Here is a 27,097-nt window from a genome sequence, read left to right as displayed (position 1 = left end):
CCTCTTCCCAGACCAAATCGGTCGCCCAGCACCTTTCGAGGGGCTGTTTCTCATGCCAGATTTCAGGTGCGCTTGGAGCTGCCCGGAGCCCAAAAGGGGCCTTTGTTTTGGAAGCGGCAGAGGGCTGTTTTGCACGGCTGGAATGCAGCGCTCCCATCCCGGCGAGCGAAGGAGCACGGGAGCGGCAGTGGGCTGTTTGCTTTGGAGCTCGCCTGCTGGCTGACCCGAGTGCCTCCGTGCTTGGAAGCGGGCTTGTGGCTTTGCCCTGCCACGGGCCAGGAGGCATCGCTAGCCAAAGGACAGCTACGGAAAGCCGTCCAGCAGGAGAGTGGTTGCACGGCTGCGGTTTTGTAAGGGTGGCGGGGGAAGCCATGATGAATGGGCAGGCGGCTAAGGGACCCAGGTGCCCGGGGAGCCCTTTGACCCCTTCTTTCTGGAGGGAGGGAGGGGTGGCAGCAGGATGAGGACCCCTCCCAGCTCAGCTGAGCACCTCTAGCTGCTCTAGAGGTCTCGTCTAGCCGCTTGCCCATAGCTCAGAGACACCATTCTCTCTGGCATCTCCAGCTAAGGCTGGGAATTTTCCATGCCTGAAAGCTTTGAGAGCCACTGCTGCCAGTCAGGGTAGACAATATTGAGCTACAAGAACCCAATTCTCCGCTTAGTATAAGGCTCCTTCCTGTGCTCCCGTGACAGAGTTGGGCGGTCCAACTTTTTATGCCATGTGGGCTACAAGAGTACTATGACATGGAACATGTGGGCCGCACAATGCCTTGTCACACTTACTTGCCAAAGCTAAGCAAGGTGCCTGGGGTGAACCTCTCCTCTGCCATCAGTCAGCTTGTTAGGTGGTTGTAGGCAACCATGCTCTCTCCACCTCAGTGCCCCCTCTCCCTCCAGAATGGGGGTGACAGCGCTGGCCTACCTTGCAGGGTGGTTTGTAAGGACTGAAACAAGCTCATGCCCTGCTATGTACAGGTGAAACTCGAAAAATGAGAATATCGTGGAAAAGTCCATTTATGTAAGCAATTGTTTTCATTAGCGACTGGAGTTTAATATATGAGATAGACTCATGACATGCAAAGCGAGATACGTCAAGCCTTTGCTTGTTATAATTGTGATGATTGTGGCGTCCAGCTGATGAAAACCCCAAAGTTGAAATTGTTAATTTGGGGTTCTCATCACCTGTACACCATAATAGTCACAATTATAACAAATAAAGGCTTGACATATCTCGCTTTGCATGTCATGAGTCTATCTCATATATTAGTTTCACCTTTTAAGTTGAATTACTGAAAGAAATGAACCTTTCCACGATATTCTAATTTTTCGAGTTTCACCTGTACTGTTGAGTTTCATAATAAAGTCAATGGGGGACAGCAGGTGGAGAGAGAAGAGTTTTCCTCCCTCTCTCCTAACACTGGAACTCAGTGGAATGGCTCTGCTCTGCCTCCACAGTGGATTCTGAATCCCATTTGCTGGAAGACACAGGAGAGGAAAGTTTTCCTGTTCTCAGGTGCTGCTTGCGGGCTTCTCTTTGGGGCACCTGGGCTAGGTGGCTCCCTGTCTTGACCCAGCAGGCCGCTTTTATGCTCTTATGCTCTTGCGGGATGCGGGTGGCGCTGTGGGTTAAACCACAGAGCCTAGGGCTTGCCGATCGGAAGGTCGGCGGTTCGAATCCCCGCAACGGGAGCTCAGTCCCAGCTCCTGCCAACCTTGCAGTTGGAAAGCACGTCAAAGTGCAAGTTGATAAATAGGTACCACTCCGGTGGGAAGGTAAACGGCGTTTCCATGCGCTGCACTGGTTTGCCAGAAGCAGCTTAGTCATGCTGTCTACATGACCAGGAAGCTGTATGCTGGCTCCCTCGGCCAGTAAAGCGAGATGAGTGCCACAACCCGAGTCATCTACGACTGGACCTAATGGTCAGGGGTCCCTTTACCTATGCTCTCGCCCACAACCTCATGCCTCTCATGTAAATTCCTCAAGCCCCGTTTTTTACTCAAGTGGCCGTTTGCTACTGCAGAGCGTGACCTCCCATAGCCTTGAGCCTGCTCACAACAATTGTGTGATTTGTGCATGGTTTTTTCACAGCACCCTCGGATCGCCTCCTCCTCTCCCTCGCCCGCCGATACCCACACCTGTGCAGGTTGCCTTTTGCTCTGGGAGATGATGCTCCTTTCCTGCTTTTGCTCCTGCAAAGCGGAGGGAGAGCCGGGGAGGGAGGCCTGCCTTTCGCTCCTGGTATCTGCAGCCTGAAATCGAACCCAGGCCCCGGCTCCCCCACTCCATTCCCCAGCCGCCAAGCTTTTTTACGAGTGCTTTGCTTTTGACATTATTTTTAGGAATTTCTCCAGCGTGTGGCTGGGCCGGTGGGGGGAGGGAGGTGGGGGGAAATGGTTTTCCTTTCCTCCCGAGCAGCAGGCAGGAGCCGCTGGGCTGCCTTGGCTGCCGTTCTGCTTGTTAACAGAGCAGTTGCTGTTCGGCTCCTGCCAGAGCCTCAGGTTACGGGTAGGCGAGGGGCTCGGGTTGGGTGCAGTGGGGTGGCTGCCGAGGGGAGGGGGCGTGGGCTGCGGGGAGGCTTGGGCGAGGGGCAGAAAGAAGCGGGGGTCGCGATGGGGATTGGGTGGGTGTGTTCCCAGCTCTCCGGCTGCAGCCAGCGTCAATAATAGCAGCCCCCCTCCACCAACCCACCCTTTCCTTTCTTTTCCCAGAGTTTTTGTGATCTGGCGGCTGCTGCGAGGCCATGGGGAACTGCAGAGGCGGCAGAAGCAGCACCAGGTCTTGAAGGTAAGCTCTTTCCACAGGACGGCAGGAATGGAGGGAGGGAGGCTTGCATTTGTGGGTTCCGGGGCATGGTCCTGTCCGGTTGTTGCACCAGGCAGAGGAGAAATCCCGTGGGTCACTCATAAGTGGTTTAAATACTACTTGGGCAAACGGGGTGTCTGAAGGAGGCATGCGCTGCCTGAACCTCTCCATCCCTATGCTGTGCATGTGTTTTGTGACACGTGGGGCATTCTCCGAGGGTGCCGCGCTGGGTTCCTCCGTCCGATCCCAGCAGAATGAGCTTGGCTCCTCCAGAGGGGACACGGCATCGCTGAGTCACCATGCACTGAGTCAGCAGCACTCTGGGACCCCTGCGTCAACGGGGTCACCGCACACGCTGGACTCTTTCGTATCTGAGTCAGAGCGTTGGGAAGCGTTCGGTCCTGCGCAGCCGAGTTCAAAGCGTTTTGCAGGGCGCATTGCACACAAGTCCATGGCTGTTTTTACAACGTGTGTTTTCCGCACAGCGAGGGAGAGAGTCCTTACGGCTGCTGCAGCCGTTTGCTTGCTATTTGCTGCACCGTTTAGGGCAAAAAAACAAAAAAACCCTCACGAAGCTGCTTTACGGCATTTAATAAATATATTCCAAAACTCGGCCGGCTTACCACTTTAGTGCTGTCGTGTTCCCACACTCAGAACAGAAGCTTCCAAATTTATTTCCTTCTGGTAAAAGTTAACTCCAGTGCGGTTCTGCAATGGTGGTGCAGCAGGCTGCTTTGTGCTGCTGCTTTTGTAGCTCAAACTTCCACTCAGGCTATCTAAGCCGAAATGTTTCTCTAGATCTCCTGAGCTAAGCCAGACTTATTACCCTAGCAGCAGTGACAGTAGCAGCAGCAGCAGCCCTGGTCGATTGTATCTCATCCAACTCTCCCAAGGTCAACCCAAAGCAACCTTTTAATGGGGCCGTAAACCAGGAGGGGTATGTAGAAAGTTTCGGCATGTGCGGACCCTGCATTTATGGAACGCTCTGCTCTCCCTCGGAGATTAATCAAAGCCCAGCCGGGCTTCTGTTGCAGCGGACAAGCAGAGAGACGGTGGTGGGGTTAAGAGACCAATTGAGTTTTTTCTGCCGAATTGGATTTAGAGTGGATGTTTCATTTGTTTAATTCATGTGTTTAGGGAAGCTTTTAATGTTTAATAAATTATTGTATTTTAACATTCTGTTGGAAGCCGCCCAGAGTGGCTGGGGAAACCCAGCCAGATGGGTGGGGTATAAATAAATTATTATTATTATTATTATTATTATTATTATTATTATTATTAATCTGTTAACTGCCCTCGGAGTCTTCAGGATAGGGTGAGCTACAATTAAATTGCTGCTCTTTTATTAGCCATTTATTAACCAAATAAGTTGTTTTGGTTTTATTTCTGTTTAACCCGTTGCTGTGCACAGTCTCCGTGAAGGCGGGGGGAATTAGCTTCCATTTTTCTGCCTTTATAGTTCTCTGGCTGCATTGCTCCAAGTTTACTTTCTCTGGTACTGATATAGTTCCGTTGGTCTGGAGCACAACAGAAAGATCTATGTATGCTCCGCCTGGAGAAGAGATGATTATTGTGGATTATTGTGGGAAAGGTGTAGAAAGAGGGCAATGAAAATTATCAAGGGGATGGAGAAACCTCCCCTATGAGGAAGGGTTGCAGCATTTAGGGCTTTCTAGTTTAGAGAAAAGGTGAGATTAAAAAGGTGGCATGATAGATGTTTATAAACCCCATGGCATGGAGAAATTGGAGAGAGAAATCTCATAATACTAGAACCCAGCTGGGGGGCATCCAAGGAAGCTAAATGTTGGGAGAATTCAGGACAAAAGAAAATACTCGCACAGTTCAACTATGGAACTCCCTGCCACAAGGTGGTAGTGACGGCCGCCAAATTGGATGGATTTAAAAGAAGATTAGACAGATTTATGGAGTGTAAGGTTCTTCTGATGGCTACTAGTTGGGAAGGCTATATTTGGCCCTAAACAGTCTCGGCCCAGGATCCCTGAAGGAGCGTCTCCACCCCCATTGTTCAGCCTGGACACAGAGGTCCAACTCTGAGGGCCTTCTGGCAGTTCCCTCCCCGCGAGAAGTGAGGTTACAGGGAACCAGGCAGAGGGCCTTCTCAGTGGTGGCGCCCGCTCTGTGGAATGCCCTCCCATCTGATGCCAAGGAAATAAACAACTATCTGACTTTTAGAAGACATCTGAAGGCAGCCTTGTTTAGGGAAGTTTTCAATGTTTGATGTTTTATCCTGTTTTTAATATTCTGTTGAAAGCCACCCATAGTGGGTGGGTTTGTTGTTGTTGTTCAGTCGTTCAGTCATGTCCGACTCTTTGTGACCCCCTGGACCAGAGCACGCCAGGCCCTCCTGTCTTCCCCTGCCTCCCGCAGTTTGGCCAAACTCATGCCAGTCGCTTCGAGAATACTGTCCAACCATCTCGTCCTCTGTCGTCCCCTTCTCCTTGTGCCCTCCATCTTTCCCAACATCAGGGTCTTTTCCAGGGAGTCTTCTCTTCTCGTGAGGTGGCCAAAGTACTGGAGCCTCAACTTCAGGATCTGTCCTTCCAGTGAGCACTCAGGGCTGATTTCTTTAAGGATGGATATGTTTGATCTTTTTAAATAATAAATTATTATTATTCACAATTGGAGGCAGAAATGTTTCTGAATACAAGCCGCTGGAAACCGTAGGAAGGGAGAGGGTTTCTCTTGTGCTTGCAGGTTTCCCAGTGGGGCATCTGGTTGGCCACTGTGAGAACAGGACCCTGTACAAGATGGGCCATTGGCCTGATCAAGCAGGCTTTCCCCTTGCTTATATTAATGTGAGCCATGGCAGAGGTCTTCAGGTACCTGCTGGGCTGTCTCACACAGAAGATGGAGCAAACTCTTGTTCTCTGTTGCTCCAGAGGGTGGCAGTTGCAAGGCGGCAGATTTTTTGCTATGAACATTACAAGAAATTTCCTAATGGCAAGAGCCGTTCAACAGTGGAACAGACTGCCTCAAGGAAGTGGCGTCCTCTCCTTTGCCAATGCAGAGGCTGGGTGGCCATCACCAGTCAGGGGCGCTGTAGATTTGCAGACCTTCAATATCCTTCCCAAATCCAACATTCTGTGATGCTTTCACAACCTAGATGAATTGTGTCATTCTGGATTTTTGGGAAGGCTGAAATCGAGAGACCCATTTCCACACACTCCCTTCCCAAGTGGCCGAATCAGTAGCGTTAGCCCAAGCAGATGTTGCAATCTGGTAGACAACGGCAAAGTTTTTTTTGGAGCCCGCTCGGGCAGTGTGGTCAAATGCCGGCAACTGCGTGGCTGTGGCGTGAAAGGGGCATGAGGACTCATCACCAACGTATCTTGGCAGCATTTGAGTTCCTCATCTCCAGGCAGGCGCAGAATTTGAGGAGGTAAAGAGCTGAAGGTAGCAGTTTAAATGTCAGAGAGGAAATGTGCTTTTGCTCAGCCTCCCTTGTGCTGGATTTCCAAGGGGAAATCTGTCTTTGGACAAATATCTTAGAATCTTAGAGTCGGATGGGACCCCAAGGGTCATCTAGTCCAACCCCCTGCAATTCAGGAATCTCAGCTAAAGCATCCATGAGAGATTGCCATCCAACCTCTGCTTAAAACCCTCCAATGTAGGAGAATCCACAATCTCTCAAGGGAGGCCATTCCATTCTCAAATCACTCATACTGTCAGAAAGTTCTTCCTGATGTTTAGTCAAAATCTCCTTTCTTGCAACTTGTAGGCATTGTTTCGAATCCTACCCTCCGGAGCAGCAAAAAAAACCAAGCATGTTACCTCTTCCATGTGACAGCCCTCAAGATATTTGAAGATGGCTATCATATCTCCTCTCAGTCTCCTCTTTTCCAGGCTAAACAGACCCAGATCCTTCAAGCACTCCTCATTAGGCTTGGTTTCCAAACCCTTGATCATCTTGGTCTCCCTCCTCTGCACACCTTCCAGCTTGTCAACATCCTTCTTACACTGTGGTGCCCAGAATTGGACACAGTATTCCAGGTGTGGTTTGATCAAGGCAGAATAGAGGGGTACTATTACTTCCCTTGATCTGGACACTAGAGTTCTGTTGGTGCAGCCCAGAATAGCATTAGCCTTTTTTGCTGGTGCATCACACTGCTCACTCATGTTAAGCTTGTGGTCCTAAGACCCCTAGATCTTTTTCATGTGTCCTACTGGTAACCCAGATGTTAATAATAATAATAATTTATTATTTGTACCCCACCCATCTGGCTGAGTTTCCCCAGCCACTCTGAGCGGCTTCCAATTGAGTGTTAAAACAATACAGCTTTAAATATTTTTTTTAAAGATGTTCCTCATCTTATATATGTGCATCTGGTTCTTCCCGCCTAAGTGCTTAAGCTTACATTTGTCCCTATTGAAATTCATTTTGTGAGCTTGCGCCCAGTTCTCCAGTCTCTTAAGGTCATTTTGAATTCTGATTCTGTCTTCTGTGACATTAGCTACCCCCCGTCCCAGTTTGGTGTCATCTGCAAATTTGATGAGCACCCCCTCAATCCCTTCATCCAAGTCATTTATCAAGACGTTGAACAACAACGGGCCCAGGACACAACCCCGCAGCATCTCATTTGTCACTTTTCCCCAGGATGACGGGGAACCATTAATTATTGCTCTTTGGGTTTGGTCAGTCAACCAACTACTAATCCACCTAACAGTTACCTAAGGGACTGTCTCTCCTGGTATGTCCCGTGTAGGACCTTAAGCTCCTCAAATAATAATCTTTTGGAGGTCCCGAGCAACAAGGATGCTAGGTTGGCCTCAACTAGGGCCAGGGCCTTCTCAGTATTGGCCCCGACTTGGTGGAACAGCCTATCACAAGAGACCAGGGCCCTGCGGGATTTGGCATCTTTCCGCAGGGCCTGCAAGACGGAGCTGTTCCACCTTGGCTTTGGCTTGGTTTCTGTTTGATACTCATGTTTCATTCTTTTATTGGTGGGCTATTTGAAAATGAGACTGCAGTTTTAATTTTGAATTTTTAAATTTGTATTTTAATCTGTATTTTAAATTGATTGTTTTTGTTTTTGCTGTGATTTTAATTAGTGTTAGCCGCCCTGAGCCCGTTTTTTGGCTGGGAAGGGTGGGGTATATAAAAAATATTATTATTATTATTATTATTATTATTATTATTATTTTCAAACCACATTTTATCAGCTTCCTTGTGAGAATATCATGGGGGACTTTGTCAAAAGATTACTGAAATCAAGATACACTATGTCCACAGCATTCCCCTGATCCACCAAGTTTGTAGTTCCATCAAAAAAAGAAACCAGTTTGGTCTGGCATAACTTATTTTTAAGAACTCCATGCTGGGTCTTAGTAACCACAGCATCCTTTTCTAAATGTTCGCAGACCGACTGTTGAATTATCTGTTCTAGGACCTTCCCTGGTATTGATGTCAAGCTCACCAGTCGGTAGTTACCTGTATAGAGGTTACCACCCACACATTTCTGTTGCGCTTTTCTGCTTGTGTGGTGGCCCCTCGGTAAAACCACTTCTTACTGAGTTTTCCCCGGAGGCGGAGGACAAGAACAGGAGTCATACTCAAATTCACAGTCAAGAGCTTCTTTATTGCTTGACTGGTTGTACAAGCATTTCTGTTACTATTCTATAAAAGCTATTTACATTCCTTCTTCATCACGGTATAATCTCAGTCCAGTCATTAACAATCTTGATACAGCAAAACTTGCAGTATCAGCAGCACACATTGTCTTACTTCCAACCTTGTTGTCAGCGTGCGTGCTGACAGAGTGAGTGAGTGTGTGTGTGTTTGTGTGCTTTCCTCGTGCGGAAATTGCAGCCTGCAACTTCCTCCCTTTATTTGCACCTCCAACTGACACCAATCAAGCCTAGAGTGCCATTTCCACACACTAAAGAAAAATTATGGAACCCTCTTTAAAGCAACCCGGAACTTTTATCTGTTTCTTAAAGAATGTTTGCCTAACAACCTGGGTTTTCCTCCCCCCCCCCTTTTTTTGAAGATGGGGACAACATTTGCCCGCTTCTGTAGGGACCTCACCTGTTCTCCAAAGATAATAGACAAAGTCTCTGAAATTACATCTGCAAGCTCCTTGGAAACAGCTCATCAGGCCTTGGAGATTTAAATTCCTTTAAAGTACCATATTTTTCGCTCCATAAGGCGCACTGGACCATAGGGCGCACCTCGTTTTTAGAGGAGGAAACAAGAAAAAAAAGTCCTGTTTTTTTGAGGATCAGCTAAAAGTTTTGCAGCTTTTTTTTACAAAGGGGGAAAAGCAAAGCTCCTTTTGCAAAGGGAGAAAAGCAAAGAGGAAAAGCCCCGTTTTTATGGGGTTCAACTCACATTTCTGCAGCTTCTAAAGGAAAGGGAGCCTTTTCTACAGTTTCCAGACAGATAATCTAATCAGCCAGTCCCATGTCGCTGGGGAAATAAACAACCTCCCTCTGCAGCACATTCAACAATGGAGGCCTGGGCAAGGGGGCAGGCCGAAAGGGAGCCGGGACTCTTATCTCTCTCCTGATCTCTTGCTGATCAGCTGCTGAGCGGGGTCCTTTCAACACCCCTTTTTCTCTTTGTAAAATAGAAAGCATGATCCTCTTTTGGCCCCTGGGCAATTCAGCTCCAGGGACCACCATTCGCTCCATAAGACGCACAGATATTTTCCCTTAGTTTTTAGGAGGAAAAAAGTGTGTCTTATGGAGCGAAAAATACAGTAGTTAGATGTTCCCTTACTACATCTTTTCCTATTTTGGGCTGCAGCTCCCTCCTTACATCATTTATTCTGTTATCGCCAGTTTGGGCATCACTTTCCTTTTGGATGAAGACAGAAGCAAAGTAGGTGTTGAGCAGTTCCACCTTTTCTCTGTTACCCAATAGCATTTCTCCGTCTTCCCCACGCGGAGGACCTGCCACTTGCTTGTTCTTCCTCTTACTTCGGACATAGCCAAATAAATCTTTTAAAAATTATTTTAACCTCTCTCGCAAGGCTGAGCTCATTCTGAGCTTTATCCAGCCTGACTCTCCCCATGCAACTGTTGGCTACTCGTGTCTACTCCTCCTTTGTGATTTCCCCTTTCTTCCCCCCTTTCTTATACATGCCCTTCTTAGCTCTCAGCTCATCTGTAAGCTCCTTATGCAGCCACAGCTCTGTCCCAGCTCCTGCCAACCTAGCAGTTCGAAAGCACACCAGTGCAAGTAGATAAATTGGTACCACCGCGGCGGGAAGGTAAACGGCATTTCCATGCGCTCTGGTTTCCGTCACGGTGTCCCGTTGCACCAGAAGCAGTTTAGTCCTGCTGGCCACATGACCTGGAAAACTGTCTGTGGACAAACGCCGGCTCCGTCGGCCTGAAAAGTGAGATGAGTGCTGCAACCCCATAGTCACCTTTGATGACTTACCGTCCAGGGGTCCTTTACCTTTACTGTACCTTAAGGCAGGATGAGTGAAAGACTCATTCTAACATGAGAAGATCTTGCTGGATCAGGCCAGTGGCCCATCTGATCCAGCATCCTGTTCTAGATGCTTGTGTGAAACCTCCAAGCAGGATCCACGCACTAGAGCCCTCTCCCCTTCCTGTGGTTGCCAGCAACTGGGATTCGGAAGCCTTGCTGCCTCCAACTGCAGAGGTAGAGCAGAGTCATCCTGCCCATCGATAGCAATAACCCCCACAAATTTGTCTACTCCTCTTTTAAAGCCATCTAGGTTGGCGGCCATCCCTGCCTCCTGTGGCAGGGAATTCCACAGTTCATCTGTGCTGAAGACAGCCTCATCATCATCACCTGCCGCGTTTAACTGGAGATGCTGTTGAACTCGGGACCTTTGGTCTGTCCCTGAGCTCTGGCCACTCCTTGTTGAGGGGTAAAGCCCCCCTGGTTAACTGTTATGGGGTGAAGCCTTCCTGAAAGCGCTTGCCCCATTCCAAGGTTCGTGCAGCTTAGCTCTGACCCCTCAGTTCTGACAGAAATCCATTCTGTACGTTTTCGAGAGCACCCTTTACAAAATAAAAACAAATCACATGTTGCAGGACGTTCAGAGTCTGGCATTTCTGTCCTTTTGTGAAAGAGGAAAAAGCTGGAGGGTTTGGGTTTCAAAATATGGATTTCTTTTTTTTTTTTAATAATAAATTTTTATTATTTTCCAAAAAAAACAAAAAAATAACAAATTACAACAAATAATCATATCTAATAAACAATGCAATACTATAGCTCCGCCGAGCTCTGACTCCCCTCCTCCACGTCAACAGGTTTTCTAGTCCAGTTTTGTCGCGCAGTTCATATTACAACCTTATTAGTCTTTGTCAAAGGTTTATTCCAGTCCTACAAGTGTTTTTAAACTTCCTCTGTTCAATCTTAGATACTCCACAAATTTACTCCAGTCTCTTTGAAACCTCGAGTCATCCTGGTTTCTGACCCTGCCGGTCAGTTTTGCCAATTCAGCATATTCCACCATCTTCGCCTGCCACTCATCAATTGTAGGCAACTCCTGTAATTTCCACTTTTGGGCTAATAGTATTCTTGCAGCAGTTGTCGCATACATGAACAATCTTTTGTCCTTCTTAGCTATTTCATCTCCCATCAATCCCAACAGAAAGGCTTCAGGTTTTTTTGGGAAAGTATATTTAAACATCTTCTTAAGCTCATTATAGATTGCTTCCCAAAAACCTTTGACCTTATTGCAAGTCCACCACATGTGATAAAAACTACCTTCTTCTTGTCTACACTTCCAACATAACTTATCATGCATTCTATACATTTTTGACAATTTTACTGGAGTCAAATACCATCTATACATCATCTTATAAACATTCTCTTTCAATGTTTCACATGCAGTGAATTTCAAAGTCTCATTCCATAGTTTAGTCCATGCATCATAATCTATATTGTGCCCAAAGTCCATTGCCCATTTTATCATCACCTCTTTCGTCAACTCATCTTTAGTATACCATTCCAACAACAAATCATACATTTTTGTTAAAAATTTACCTCTACCTTCTAATAGCTCAGTCTGAAATCTAGATTTTTTATCTTCAAAACCAATCTTTCTGTCTTCTAAGAGCAAATTATGCACTTGGTGATATTGAATCCATCCTGTAAAAAGATCTTCCATCTGGTGGTATGGTTTTAACTTCCAACCTTTTTCTGTTCTCATAAGCAAGTCCTCATATGTGGACCTTTTACCTTCCATGTTAACTTTTTTTAAGGTAAGAACCTCAATCGGTGAGATCCACCATGGGGTCTTGCTCTCTAAAAGTCTCTTATTCCTTTCCCATACTTCGAAGATGGCCCTCCTTATCACATGATTTAAAAAACCTCTATGAGCCTTTATCTTATCATACCAAAGATAGGAGTGCCATCCGAATCTATTATCATATCCTTCTAGATCTAACAGATCAGTATTTTGCAATGTTATCCATTCTTTTAGCCAACACAAACAGGAAGCTTCATAATACAACTTCAAGTCTGGTAGGGCGAAACCGCCCCTTTCCTTTTTGTCAATCAATAACTTCAATTTAATCCTTGGTTTCTGTCCCTGCCAGATGAATCTACTCAATGTTTTTTGCCATTCTTTAAACTGTCCTGTTCCCTTAATTATTGGTATTGTCTGAAATAGGAATAACATCCTCGGTAAAACATTCATCTTAATTGCTGCTATTCTTCCACTAAGGGAAAGCTTGAGTCTAGTCCATACTTCCAAATCTTTCTTAATCTCCTTCCAAACAGGTTGATAATTATCTTCAAAAAGGTTGATATTTTTTGGAGTTAACCATATTCCCAGATACTTTATTTTCTTTGATACTGCTATACCCGTTTTTTGTTCTATCTCTGAAATTCGCTCTTTTTCCATATTCTTTACCATCATCTTTGTCTTGGTTTTATTCAGTTTAAATCCTACTAATTGTCCAAAATTCTCCATCTCCTCTAATACTTTCGGGACGCTGTTCTGGGGTTCTTCTAACGTTACTACCAAATCGTCTGCAAAGGCCTTTAATTTAAATTCTTTTGCACCAACTTTAATTCCTTTTATTTCCGGACTTTCTCTCAATTTCTTCGTTAAAACCTCCAGGACCGTTATGAACAATAGCGGTGATAGCGGGCAGCCTTGTCTAGTGCCTTTTGTTATTTCAAAACTTTCTGTTATTTCATTGTTCACTATTAATTTTGCTTTCTGATCCGAGTATATCGCATCAATTCCTTTCAGGAAAGATCCCTCTATTCCCATTCCTTCCAAACTCTTTTTCATAAAATGCCAAGAAATATTATCAAAAGCTTTTTCCGCATCCACAAACATTAATACAGCCGTTTTTTCATTCCTGGTTTCCAGATACTCTATCACATCAACAATATGTCTTACATTATCTTTTAACTGTCTACCAGGAAGAAATCCGGCTTGATCCTTATGTATTATTTCATTCAATATTCTCTTCAATCTTGTTGCTAAAATATCTGCAAAAAGCTTATAGTCATTATTCAATAAAGAAATTGGTCGATAATTCTTGACGTTTAAGCGATCTGTATCTTGTTTGTGAATTAAAGTTATATAGGCTTCTTTCCACGTGCTTGGGATCTTGCCTCCTTCTAAAATATTATCCATTACTTCTTTCAAAACTGGAATCAGCTGTTCGCTGAGTATTTTGTAATATTTTGCCGAAAGCCCATCCGGTCCTGGAGATTTCCCCAATTTCATTCTTTTTATTGCTTCTTGTATTTCCAACGCCGTAATTTGAGTATTCAGGATATCGGATTTCTCTTTTGATATTTTCTCCAATTTATGTTCTTCCAAATACTTTTCTATTTTTTTCTTATTCTCCTTCTCCTGCTGGTACAACTCTTTATAGTATCTTTGGAAAGCTCTCTTTATTTCTTTTGGATCCTCTATTACACCGTCTCCAATTTCTAATTTGTTAATTATATTTTGATTTTGTCTCTTTCTCAATTGCCAAGCTAGTAGCTTTCCTGTCTTGTTAGCTGATTCAAAACTCTTTTGTCTCATCTGTTTAATTTTCCATTCAATCTCTTGATTCACCAGCGTGGAGAACTGAGTTTGCAATATTTTTATATTCTGTTTCAATTGGATATCCATTGGTTTCAATATCAATTTCTTTTCACATATCATCAGTTGAGTTAAAATTTCTTCTTTCTTTTTTTCCTTGTTTTTCCTTTGATGACTATTCTTTTGTATCAAGAATCCTCGCATTACAGCTTTGCTTGCATCCCAAACCACATCCAGTCCGGTTCCCTTCTGTAAATTCAAATTAAAATACTCTATTATTTCTTCTTTAGCTTTGGTTATCACTTCTGGATCATCAAATAGACTATCATTCATTCTCCATCTTGTGGGGGTTTTCTCTTTGTTCTTTAAATCCAAATCAATCGAATTGTGATCCGACAGCGTTCTCGGTGTTATTTCACATCTAGACACCCTCCCTATTAATTCCTTTGTAATCCATATGTAATCAATTCTTCCAAAACTCTGATTCGGCTCTGAGTAAAAAGTAAAGTCTTTTGTAGTAGGGTGTTTCAACCTCCAGATATCCACCAATCCTAAGTTTTCCGTCATATCAAAAAATGATTTTGGTAATTTACCTTCTCTTGCCGTCTTTCTTGTAAAAGATTTATCAAGTTCCGGCATCACTACACCGTTAAAGTCCCCCATCACTATCAATTTCTGATCCATAAATTCCATCAATTTATCTTCCAAATTCTTAAAAAATTCTGCTTTATTTTCATTTGGTGCATAAATTCCGATTACCAGCAGCTTCTCGCCTTGCAGCGTGATTTGTACTATCAAAATTCTGCCTTCCTCATCTTTCGAGATCAGTTTTGGTTCAAATTTTTCCTTTATATATAGTGCAACTCCTCTCTTTTTCGAAGAATCCGAGGAAACAAATTCTCTTCCCAGTTTTTTATTAATTAACACATGTCTATGTTTTTTTGCAATATGAGTCTCTTGAAGACAAATTATGTCCAATTTTTTCCTATACAACACATGTCCTATCCTGTTCCTCTTGTTTTTATCGTTAAGACCATTTACATTCCACGAAGTAATTTTCAAAGCCATGTTTTCCTTTTCTCTTGTTTTTAAACCTTTTAGGGTTTATTATCCTTATTATCAATATCTTCCTCTTCTTCTTCTTCTTCATCTTCCCCCTCCAATTCTTCTCCTTCTTCTTCTTCTTCTTCTTCTTGTCCTCCGTGTGCTCCTAACTTCTCCAAATTCTCTTCCTCCTCTTTCTTCTTGTCCTTTTTCTTCTTATCCTGTTCCCTCTTGCCCTCGTCCGGTGCTGGTCCTGGTGCTCCTATCTTCCCTAAATCATCTTCATATCTTCTTGTAAATTTCTTCACCTCCAGTGCGTCTGTCAGTTTAAATCTTTTATCTTTGTAGTAAAAGGAGATCCCCTCCGGATATTCCCATCTATGTTGAATCCCTTTTTTCCTAAGCGATGCCACCAATGGTTTGTACGGGTCTCTCTTTCGCAGGAATCTTGTCGGGATCTCCTTAAACACGATGATTTGCTTCCCATCGATTACCAACTTCTTTGTATAGCTCAATCTTAAAATAGCATTCCTCATATCCATTGAATTAAACATGACCAGACAATCACCTGGAAATTTCTTTGCCTTTGCTTTTACCGATCTTACTTTAATTCTGAAAGCATTAGTGATTGAATAGGCCACTTCCTCTTCCTTCAAATCCATCCACTTAGCCAATTCTTCAATTATTTTCTTCCTTATATCCTCATTTGCCTCTTCCTTCAATCCTCTGAATTTTAAATTCATCTGTTTCTGTCTCATCTCCGTTAGGGCCAAATTATCCCACATCTCTTCCTGTGCTTTATTTATTTGTGTCATCTCCTCTTTCACTTGTTCTGTTTCTTTTTTCGTCGCTCTCACCTCTTTTTGTGTCCTCTTCAATGCTTCTTCCATTGTTTTGGATTTTACTGACAACTCTTGAATTTCTGTTTTTAATTCTCCAACGGCTCCCTCTATTTTTTTATCCAATGTTTCTTGTACATCTTCTAATTTTTTCTCCATTCGCTGTTCATTTTGCCTAAATTCTTCCTTTATTTTTTGCCACAATACTTCTAAATCCTTTACTTCATCTTGTTTAGAAGGCCTTCTTTCTAACGGAGTCGCTGGGACTTTTTTTGATTCTCTTCCTGTCATTTTTCCAAAAAATTTAATACCTGTAATTACAGAGATTCACCACTAGGGGGAGCGCCTGTTATTTGTTACTTTGGCCACTGGAGGGAGCTTCTATTTACTTTAAGTCTTAACCAGTCTGCAATACCACCAGTTGCCACTAGATGTCCTCTATAACTCTAATCACTCTCCAAAAGCACAGGATAAAATGTTGCTATTGTTTTTCCCACACACAGGCAAGGCAAGAGAAAAACAGGAAGAGAATGTATCACAGGGAACTATCACAAAGAAACATTGTCTCTTGCACACGGAGTTACAAAAGTTACCAGAAGTCAAAAGTTGCACCACACACAAAGCAAAAAGTTCAGTTTCAGTATTAAAACTAAATTATATTCCCACCCCGATGGGTTTTGTAATCCTCGCCCCCCGACTGGAGGCAGCGAATTAAAATCAATAATCCCGCCCCGATGGGCTTTGTAATCCACCCCCCCGATTGAGGGATCGTTATGTCTCTCTATCACTACCAATAATCCGCCCCGATGGGCTTTATAATCCACCCCCCGACTGGGGAAAGCGATCTCCCTTCCCCCCCGATTGGGGGATCTTTTCGCCACCGATCTCTGTCTGATGGAATAGCGCGCCTTCAGTGAACCCCCCCCTCAGTCGTCCCTTTAAAGCAACACTCGAAACCAAGCCTCCAAACCAGGACGGAGTTTAACTAGTCTTTCCGTGCCCACTGGATGGGTTTTACCCCCTCCACAGCACTATTGTCTCTGGCTATTGTCCGGTATGGTTTTAAGTTCTGGGCTGAGGTGCAGACGTATTTCACCCCCCAACCTCTCGGTAGGGACTTCACCAGGGGTTTCCCGAGGTCTCTCCACTACTATTAAGTTCAATGTAATTCCAATTCAAAGTCCAAATGCCTTTCCCTTAATGGTAAAGGTCTTTACTTAGTACTCACTCAGTAGGTTTTTAATACGAAGATCACTCCTGCGACTTTCTGTTCTGCGCCATTTTCCTCCCCGCTGTCGGGCGGACTCCCTTGTTGCGCCCTTCAGCTATCCGAATTCTTTCCAACGTCCGAATTAAATCAATTTACAGGGATCCTTTCCCCTCTTTAAAAGCAGAATCCGATTGTAATTTTAAAGGAAATCCGACGCTTTCATCAGAAGCCAGAGGCTGCGCAGAGTCGGGATAGCGGTGTCTCCCCTTGCGCCAGCAGCTCGATCCCGTCTTGCGGATTTACTGCAAAATCCGCCGATCGGGAGAGCACGCTTGCAGCGCTGCTGGGTGCCACAGCCCACAAGGTACCCCCTCGTGGGTTTAGGGGTTGCAGAGCCTTTGCGAAACCCCTTAAAACTCCCGACTTTGCTCGGAATTCCCCGGAGGGCTATTCCGCGCTTCTTTCCGATGGCCGCGCCGAACCGGAAGTCCTCAAAATATGGATTTCAGCGTTGGAAGGAAATTCAGTTTTAATGAGGTCTTATGTCTCTATTCCTTTTATTGCTTTCCCTGAGCCTTTACAGTGGAGCAGGCAATAAAATATATTGTCCGGCTCGCCAGGAGCCTTCTAAGTTACCAACGGAAGATCCAGCATTGGTCTGTTGCCATGGGAGCTCTGCCACATTGGGAAGCAAGGAGAGATGGTCTCACCGTAGAGACCGAAAAGGTGGCAGTTGCTGAGCTTTTGATGCACAGAAGGTGCCCACGTTCAGCCCCTGCCATCTCTGATGGGAAGGAGCCTGGCAGCAAGGCTGGTAGTCTTGGTTCAGGTGGCACAGAGAATCATAGAATTGTAGTTGGAGGAGGGATCCCCAGCGGTCATCTAGCCCAACCCCCTGGCTAAAGAACCCCTGACAGATGGCCATCCTAGCTCTGCTTAGAACCCTCCAGCAAAGGGCAGTCCACCGCCTTCCAAGGGAATTTTTTAAACAGTGGGGTGGGTTGTCTTATTGTCTTGAAGCTAGGAAATTAAGGAAGAGAGCGCAGTTGAAGTTTCGAAGCAGGGATTAACATCGAGTCCTCTCACAATACTTCTTGTTGTCAGAACCACAAGCCCAGCAGAAACTCAGTCAAAGAACTCTTTGAGCCAGTGTGGTGTAGTGGTGAAGAGCGGCAGACTCGTAATCTGGTGAACCGGGTTCGCGTCTCCGCTCCTCCACATGCAGCTGCTGGGTGACCTTGGGCTAGTCACACTTCTTTGAAATCTCTCAGCCCCATCCACCACCTCACACAGGAGAATGTTAGCTGCTTGGAGACTCCTTCAGGTAGTGGTAAAGCGGGATATCAAATCCAAACTATTACTCCTCCTCCTCCTCCACCACCTCCTCCTCCTCCTCCTCCTCTTCTTCTTCTTCTTCTTCTTCTTCGGCTTCCATCTTGGCAAAATGGCACTCGGCCTTCTTGAAGGACTCAGCAGATAAAACAGCACAGTTGAGGCAGCGGTGATTCTGTGCGGCCTTCTAACGAGCTCTTTTTAATTTTATTTTAATTGTGCTTCTTAAAAATGCAGTTTGAAAATCTAGGGCTTAGCCCTGTTGTGTATGAGGTGATTTGAATTCTGGGCACACAGATGGTAATTTTCTGGACTCGGTGAAATGGGGACAATTCAGTTGGATGTTGTTTCTCCCCGTGTGCACAGACGGAGCTCATCATTGCTATTTGTTCCCTGTTTTGCCTTCCTGCTCATAAATCCTGAGAGGTATTTCCTGAAACTCTAAACTCTATATGAGTGAAAACTGGTTTGACAATCATATCCAATCTTCCCAGGGACTCCTGGGAACTGTAGTTTTTGAGTAGGGGGCTAGGAGCATCTAACAGGATCCAGAGCATCTTGCCAACAACAGTTCCTGGGATTCTTTTGAGGAAGTGATAGACAATGAATGCAAGTTAGCACTTGGTTTGTGCACATTGGCATTTTCTAATGGAGCATATAAGGACACATCCGAAGTGGTGCTAAAAATGCTTTTTGGTCCGAAAAGTGTGAAGCTGGTTAATGAGGTGTAGAAAGTGGAAAAGAGCCATTTTAAAAATAGAAATCTGCATGCCAGCTAATGAAGATTTCCTTTTTCATTTTGAACTGCACTTGTGGGAAATGGGCACAGGGGATTCACTGAGTTCTTTATACATGTCATATGAAAACGAGCATCTGTCCCAGAGAAACTGAGGGTTTCTTGGAGGTGATTTGCGGTTCCAGAATGAGAAGCATAGCTGTCAACTTTTCCCTTTTCTTGCGAGGAATCCTATTCGGAATAAGGGAATTTCCCTTTAAAAAAGGAAAAAGTTGACGGCTATGGTGAGAAGGTCAGTGCCGCAAGGCAGAGTTCCCTGAAAGATGGGCTTGATCGCGGCCACAGATCATCTCCTGCGATGTACAAATGCAGGCGAGTGTTGTTTGGTGTGTTCCCGGACGCGTTCTCCGTTTACACAGAGCCACAGTGACGCCCAGAAAGATTGGCCGGCGCCTCGCGTGAACGCCCTAGGACGCTTCCCACAATCCTCTGCAACAAGCGGTCGCTCTGCAGACACACGTCAACTTGGAAAGGGCTCTCTGCAGCTAGAAAATTCTGAAACCCACTGGAATAGCAAGGCGTAGATGTTGAAAGCTGGCGTGGCGTTTTGCTCCAATGTTTTGAGCGTCCTCCTCTGCCTGTGTGAAACTGGGTCACAAGATCTGGGTGCTTTTGCAAAGAAATTTGAATTTTTAACGAGAAATGCAAGCGAGCCTCATGGCGAGAGGCTTAAGGGGTTGAGTTGCAGGGCTGCAGGGTAGACTTGCTCTCTTCGTGGATTAAATGCACAAGGGTTGGAGGTGTCTGGAGAGTTTGGAGGCACTACAACACTTTGCCAGCCAGCGCATGCCAATCAGCACGGCTTCTCTTGTGCATCTCATTGTTTTCCCATCAGTGATATGTGCCTGTGTACATGTGTGCCCTCTGAGTACATGCAGGGATGTTCCGATTCTAGTAAATTCAGTTTCATCCATAGATTCCGTGTGTGTGTGATGGATTGCAGAGGCTGGCCCAACCCTTTCCTTTGCTGTTACAGGTAGGTAGCCGTGTTGGTCTGCCATAGTCAAAACAAAACAAAATAAAAAATTCCTTCCAGTAGCACCTTAGAGTCCAACTAAGTTTGTTCTTGGTATGAGCTTTCGTGTGCATGCACACGTCTTCAGAGACACTGAAACGGAAGTCACCAGACCCTTATATATAGTGAGGGAGTGGGGAGGGGTATTACTCAGAAGGGTGGTGGGAATGGGTGATCAGCTGATAGGTGTGGAAAACCTGTGGACGACTGTTAACGACTGCAATATTTACAGGGTCTTACAGAGAAAGGCAAGGGGTGAAATGGCTAAAGATAGCTTTGTCATGTATAATGAGATAAGAATCCAATGTCTTTGTTCAGACCAGGTTTCTCCATGGTTTTAACTTTGGTGATTAGTTGCAATTCAGCGAAAGCCTTCATGTGAGATACAGGCATGTTTTTTCCAGAAGAGCTGACAAATGAAAGATGCTGAGCTCGATGATCCAGCAGTCAAGTGGAAGCCACGTTGGACATTTGGCTTCCGGAAAACGTTAGGAACCCAGAGCATTTACTTCTGGGTTTTTGGGCGTTCAGGAGCCAAAATGTTCCAAAACGGAGACTTCCATAGTTCCAGTTACAGGTTGGTAGCCGTGTTGGTCTGCCATAGTCAAAACAAAATAAGAAATAAAAAAATCCTTCCAGTAGCACCTGAGAGACCAGAGCATTTACTTCTCTTCTGAGTAATACCCCTCCCCACCCTCTCACTATATATAAGGGTCTGGTGACTTCTGTTTCAGTGGAGATGATCTGCAAAGCGATTTGCGGGTCGTGAGCTGACCTGGCGATAACGTTCCTGAGATCCTTAAAGGATGGGGAAGGAGGGCCATTGACATCCTTTGGTGGCAGCGCAAGATCCTTTGGTTTGGTGGCTGAATGGCTTGAAGCCCTGCCTGCCGGGTTGCTGCCGTTTCGCAGAGCCAGACGGGGTGTATTGTGCAATGCGCAGTAAAAAGGTTGACGGCCGGCCACTGTCAAGTGTGGAGCCAGGATTCTCGGCTGACGGACACATGTTCAGGCATCTCAGTTTCCATAGGGACTGGCTGGTTCCCCAGGAATGCTGCTGGCTCCTGGCATTTAAATATAACCCATCTCGCACCAATGCAGTGGATTGTTTTATAGGCCTTCTTATATCACTGTCGTCTCTTGGATCTGAGTCTTGTAAACAACAGATGGGGCAGTAAATCTACGTCTGGATTTTGTTGCATGGGACTGCAGGTGGGGGCTCACATCATGGAACAAAACGCTTTTACCTAGAAATCTAGCCAAGCTTCTTCTATTTTATTTTATTTATTAAATTTCTATTCCACTCTTCATCCAAGGATCACAGGGCGGTTTACAATATAAAAGCACAGAGTAACAAACAAGAACAACAACCCCTGCGCACAATTTAAAATGCTATTACTTCCCTTGGTCTGGACACTGTACAGTGGTACCTTAGTTCTCAAATTTAATCCGTTCCGGAAGTCCGTTCCAAAACCAAAGCGTTCCAAAACCAAGGCGCACTTTCCCATAGAAAGTCCAGACTTTTAAAAACAACCCCTAAAACAGCAATTTAACATGGATTTTACTATCTAATGATATCATTGATCTATAAAAGGAAAGCAATAATCAATGTACTGTACCATAAAATAAATAAGACAGTATTGTAGATGATAAAAGGTTTTTCGTTTTTTTGTTTTTTAAATCTTACCTGCACTGATGACAGTCATTGTTTGGATGGGGGCCTTTTATCCATTTCCGCAGTCACGCAATCCATCAATCAGTAGCTGAACTGGGTTCCACACAGTCCCAAAAACAAATGAACCGAAAAAGCCTGAAAAACAAAAATGCAAAATAAACGACAAAAACAAAAACGCCAAACTTAATCCATTCCGGAAGTCCATTTGACTTCTGAAATGTTCGAAAACCATTGGTGCAGGCGCCCCAGAAACAATAGCCGGCATCCGGTTGTTTGGCTTCTGAAAAACATTCACAAACTGGGACACTTACTTCCGGGTTTTTGACGTTTGGGAACCAAGGTACAATTGTACTTCTGTTGAAGCAGCCGAGGACAGTGTTAGCCTTTTTTGCCGCTGCATCACCCTGTTGTCTCATGTTAAGCTTGTGGTCCACCAACCGAGCTTGTGGTTTGCATCTCAGATAAAATACAAAACCGTGTTTATCTCTGGATAGAAACGTGTTTAAATATTGAACTAAGCTGACAATATCATCATACAAAAAGCAGACATAGATATTTCCTCAGAGGCAAAGCCTATATATACTATCAAACACTAATTCAAAGTGCAATATATAATGTAAAAGATGGTTATGCAACATCTATAAAACATATGGGTCTATCTTCCCAATGTTGGAGAAGGTTATGCAAAGTCCTTCAGACGTGTGGGTATGTCCTCCCGACGGGTGGCCAGCTTCAAATCTTCCCGTTTCACCAGCAGTTTCGTCAAGGTCTGGACTATCTTAGATAACAACCGTACAAACCATCAACTTTAGTAAACTATGAATTCAAATATACAATGAAAAGGCTTAATAAAGATTCATGTACTCACCATCAAATCAGGATATTAAACATAGCTAAGCTATTCAGAGTGTTTCGACTGTGGTTTGCATCTGCCGCTCTTCTCATTGAACATGACCTTCGGGGAAGCCGACTGGGACACCAGTGCAAACCAGTCTGTCACACACATAGGACAGTGTGGAGCAGGTGGCACTTCCTTGCTCACCAGCTTGGCTCTGTTGGTCAGGATGGGTGCACCCAGAGGAATATGCCTGCGCCAGGCAGGTTAATTCACAGGAGTGGGGCCTCTTGCCAGGGAGGACTAAGACCCATTAGCACCTGGGTGTGTTAGCTCACAGAAGGTGAGCAGGGCTTCTGGGTGGTGGAGGAGCAACAAGATGTCTAAGCCTCAGCAATTGGCACCTCATTAATGAGTTGAGGCGTTGCTCAGCTTTGAGATCCAGGCATTTGCATCCTGGCCACCAGTCCTACACACCAGACACATTTCCTATGAGGAAGTCACTTGACCCTTGGGAAATGTGAGTGTTAAAAAGTAGAGACTCAAATGGCCCTAGGGTACAAATCAGGGTGGATAAAAATCAATGGTTTTTAAAAAATAAAATAAAATAAATCGGATTTGTTTTACTTAAATCAGATGTTTTTTATTTAAATTGGGATTTTTTAAAATAAAATGCTTTTGGAGGAAACATCTTTCTAAAGATAGTTTTCTATTTAAGTTACAGGTAGGTAGCTGTGTTGGTCTGCCGTAGTCAAAACAAACAAACAAACAAAATTCCTTCCAGTAGCACCTTAGAGACCAACTAAGTTTGTTCTTGGTATGAGCTTTCGTGTGGATGCACACTTCTGGCGTTGTGGGTTAAACCACTGAGCCTAGGGCTTGCCGATCAGAAGGTTGGCAGTTCGAATCCCCGCGACGGGGTGAGATCCCGTTGCTTGGTCCCAGCTCCTGCCAACCTAGCAGTTCGAAAGCATGTCAAGTGCAAGTAGATAAATAGGTACCGCTCTGGCAGGAGGGTAAACGGCATTTCCGTGTGCTGCTCTGGTTTCTCCAGAAGCTGTATGCCAGCTCCCTCGGCCAGTAAAGCTAGATGAGCGCTGCAACTCCAGAGTCGTCCACAACTGGACCTACTGGTCAGGGGTCCATTTACCTTTACCTAGAACACACACATTTCCTACAAGATGTTTTCTCTGGGGCATCGGATTTTAGGATTGAGATCATGGGTAGGCAAACTAAGGCCCGAATCAGCATGTTTTTACATGAGTAGAGTGTGTCCTTTTATTTGAAATGCATCTCTGGGTTATTTGTGGGGCATAGGAATTTGTTCTTTTTTTTTCCTTTTCAAAATATAGTCTGGCCCCCCACAGGGTCTGAGGGACAGTGGGCCGGCCCCCTGCTGAAAAAGTATGCTGACCCCTGATTGAGACCAAGGTCCTTCTGATCACAGCATCCCCTTTCCAGACGTGGCCTTTCAGAGGTTCCTGGGAAGATAGACATGAAGGCAACAGCCCTCTCTCCCACCCCCTTTCCCCTGATGCTCACAGGTACACTGTTTCTGGGCATGGAGGTTCTACCACAGCCAATAACTGTTGAGGGAGGGACTTGTCCCCTGCAGGACAGGTAAGGGCACTGAGGATGCGTTTATGGAACCAAGAAGGTGGTGGCACCCCAAAGGTTTGGGGGCCACTGATGTAGACCAGTGGTTCTCAAACTTTTTTCTCTGGGTCACACTTTCAGAATAAAGATTTGCTCGCATCCTGCAGATTTTTTTTTATTGATAAAAAATACATTGGCAAACGAAAAGGAACAACTCCTAGCAGTGTTTGAGTTATAGCATAGAACACGACTACTTTATAATATGATCAAGGGAGATCCAGAAAGTATGGAACAATGCAGCTACATGAGAACATGAACCGTTCCCAAAATGTAATTATAAATGAGCCTCTTACATGTGTACCTTAAGTGTTTTTACAAATTGCATATTTTGCAAATAAAATAATATTTTGATACTATGGTACACCACATTGAAATGTTTAAATGTTTCTTTGATTGTCCTTGAATCTTCCTGTCACACTTGCCATCCTTTCCTGCCACACCAAAGTGGCATGCCACACCCTTTGAGAACCCCTGGCTTAAAGGGGTAAAGGTCTGTTTGAGGCCCTGTGTTTATTTAGACAGGGCAATTGTGCCGGAGAAGACTCTCTCCTGGGCTGACCGACAGGCTGTTCTTCTGCTTGCATAAAGAACTTGACAGCTTTTATAAAGATGGCAAAGTTGTCACAACTCGGCTAACAAGAAACCACAAGGAACTAGCATTGTAGGGGGAAAACGTTGCCAGTCGCCAAAACCTCAAGCATTCTGTTTCTTCTCGTGAATGTAACATCCCATGCCAGCCTTGGTTTGGTTTGTTTTTTATGTGTTTGTCCTATAGTCCGGGATGGTGATGGTGATGCGAGTAGGACTAGGCAAGAGCCACTTAAGCTTGCGATTGCTAACATGTCTTGCGGCAGTGAGTTGTTCAGGTTGCCTGTGCATCATGCCAATAACTGCTCAGATTTGTCATGAGCCTCATGCAGCAAATCAGCTCCATTAGAAATTTCTAATATTCTTGCATAGGATGCAGTTGGGGACTGTTTTCCCAGGGTAGCTGCAATGAGGGAATACAATTAATTGCACGTGCTAAACAATTAGCAATGCAATTAAGGCTTTGAGGCATGCTGGCCCACAGGAACATCTTAGTATTATGGAAGCTGAGTGTGTGGGTCTGGGGTCCGCAAGTCTGAGTCTCTGTTAGAGTGTAAAAAAAGGAGTCAACATGAAGTTGGCTGAAAGTTTAAAAAGGTGAACTGTGAAGGGAGTGTGGAATGATTCAGTGCTTTTGACCAGCAAGCCCGTTTTCCTGAGTTTCACTTTTCTTTTCGAGCAAATTTATTGTGGCCTCCCGTGAATCAAGTTGCGATAACATTGCCATCCCTATAAAAACCGTTCAGTTCTGTACACGAGCAGAACACCCTGTCAATCATCTCGGAAGAAAGTGTGGCTGACGGGGTCTTCTCCAGTGCAATTGCCTTGTTAGGCAGACAGCGTGGTATAGTGGTTAGAGTGTTGGACCGGGACCTGGGAGAGACCCGGGTTCCAAACCCCGCTTGGCCGCGTGACGCTCACTGGGTGACCTTGTGGAGGGCAGTAGCTGCCCCTCAAGCCTAACTAACCTCCCTCACAGGGTTGTTGTGGGGGGTTAAATGCAGAAGCTTGTAGGTGGGGTCACCCTGAGCTCCTTGGGAGGAAAAGGTGGGATATATAAATGCAATAAATAAATAAAAATAGTAAGTGTGCGGACTCTGCCCTTAACCCAAGGCCCATCATGGGGCCCCCAACCTGCCTGCCTGCCATCTCTTTACGCTCCCTTTTTCAGCTCCAGAAGCCAAACCGAGCCTCTTGGCCTGGAATCGGAGCTCTTGCCCAGAGCTCTCAGCTTTGTCTCTGGAAAGAGAGAGTCGGGTCGGGTTTCGCCAGGAGAAACCGCAGTTTGAAGTATGGCAGCGCAGCGAGAGCTTGGAGGGGATTCGTGAGGTGGGAGGCGAGGGAAATTCTCCAAACCCCAGGCATAATATGGACCCGGCTGATGAGCCGTGCTGTGGCTCAGGCTTGGATCGAGCGCGGAGGATGGGAGGCATAATTAATGTGCGCATGTGAGCCCTCTTGAACATGTGCATGCAACTTATTTATTTACTTTATCTGTTTCATAAAAAGTATGCACTGCTTGATTGTAAAACAAACAAACAAACAAACCCCAAAGCGGTTTGGAAAAAGATAAAACAATAAGATCAAGTAAGATTTGCAACCATACTTTGAAACATAAAGGTAAAGGGACCCCTGACCATTAGGTCCAGTCGTGTCCGACTCTGGGGTTCCAGCACTCATCTCGCTTTACTGGCCGAGGGAGCTGGCATAGAGCTTCCGGGTCATGTGGCCGGCATGACTAAACCGCTTCTGGCGAACCAGAGCAGCGCATGGAAACGCCGTTTACCTTCCCGCTGGAGCAGTACCTATTTATCTACTTGCACTTTTGACGTGCTTTGGAACTGCTAGGTGGGCAGGAGCAGGGACCGAGCAACAGGAGCTCACCCTGTTGCGGGGATTCGAACCACCAACATTCTGATCACAAGCCCTAGGCTCTGTGGTAATACAATTGTATTAATTGTAATTAATACAAATAATTAAAATACCAAAACAGATGAAACTTGTAGCAGCATTTCTAAGCATCTGGGTATGCTAGCCTAAACCAGGATGTTTCTGGCAGGCACCGAAAAGAATACAGCGAAGGCGTTTGCCTGATATCAATAGGCAGGGAGTTTCAGTTTTCAAAATTATATGCCATTATATAAATTTATGGTGCAGCAGCATTTGGATGAGGGTGTACAGTTCTGGTCGCCTGGCCTCAGAAAGGATATTGCAGAGTTGGAAAACGTTCAGAAAAGGGCCAGCAAAATGAAAAATGGGATGCAGTGATTCTCCTACAAGGGAGGAGACAGCGTTTTGGAACTTTTT

General features: G+C 45.1%; 1 protein-coding gene across 1 annotated transcript in view; it reads left to right on the top strand.

Moving 5' to 3' along the window:
* The window catches only part of IL11RA (interleukin 11 receptor subunit alpha), a 136,056-nt gene that overhangs the window by 55,983 nt on the left and 52,976 nt on the right, over positions 1–27,097 (top strand). Inside the window, exon 2 of the mRNA XM_033164472.1 lies at positions 2,710–2,785. The gene's annotated coding sequence lies outside the window, so the exon portion shown is untranslated. The remainder of the gene's footprint in view (positions 1–2,709; positions 2,786–27,097) is intronic.

The sequence above is a fragment of the Lacerta agilis genome, chromosome 11 (assembly GCF_009819535.1).
Source record: "Lacerta agilis isolate rLacAgi1 chromosome 11, rLacAgi1.pri, whole genome shotgun sequence".
Taxonomy (NCBI): Eukaryota; Metazoa; Chordata; class Lepidosauria; order Squamata; family Lacertidae; genus Lacerta; species Lacerta agilis.
Note: the sequence above shows the minus strand (reverse complement) of the source record. Positions and strands in the feature narration are given on the sequence as shown.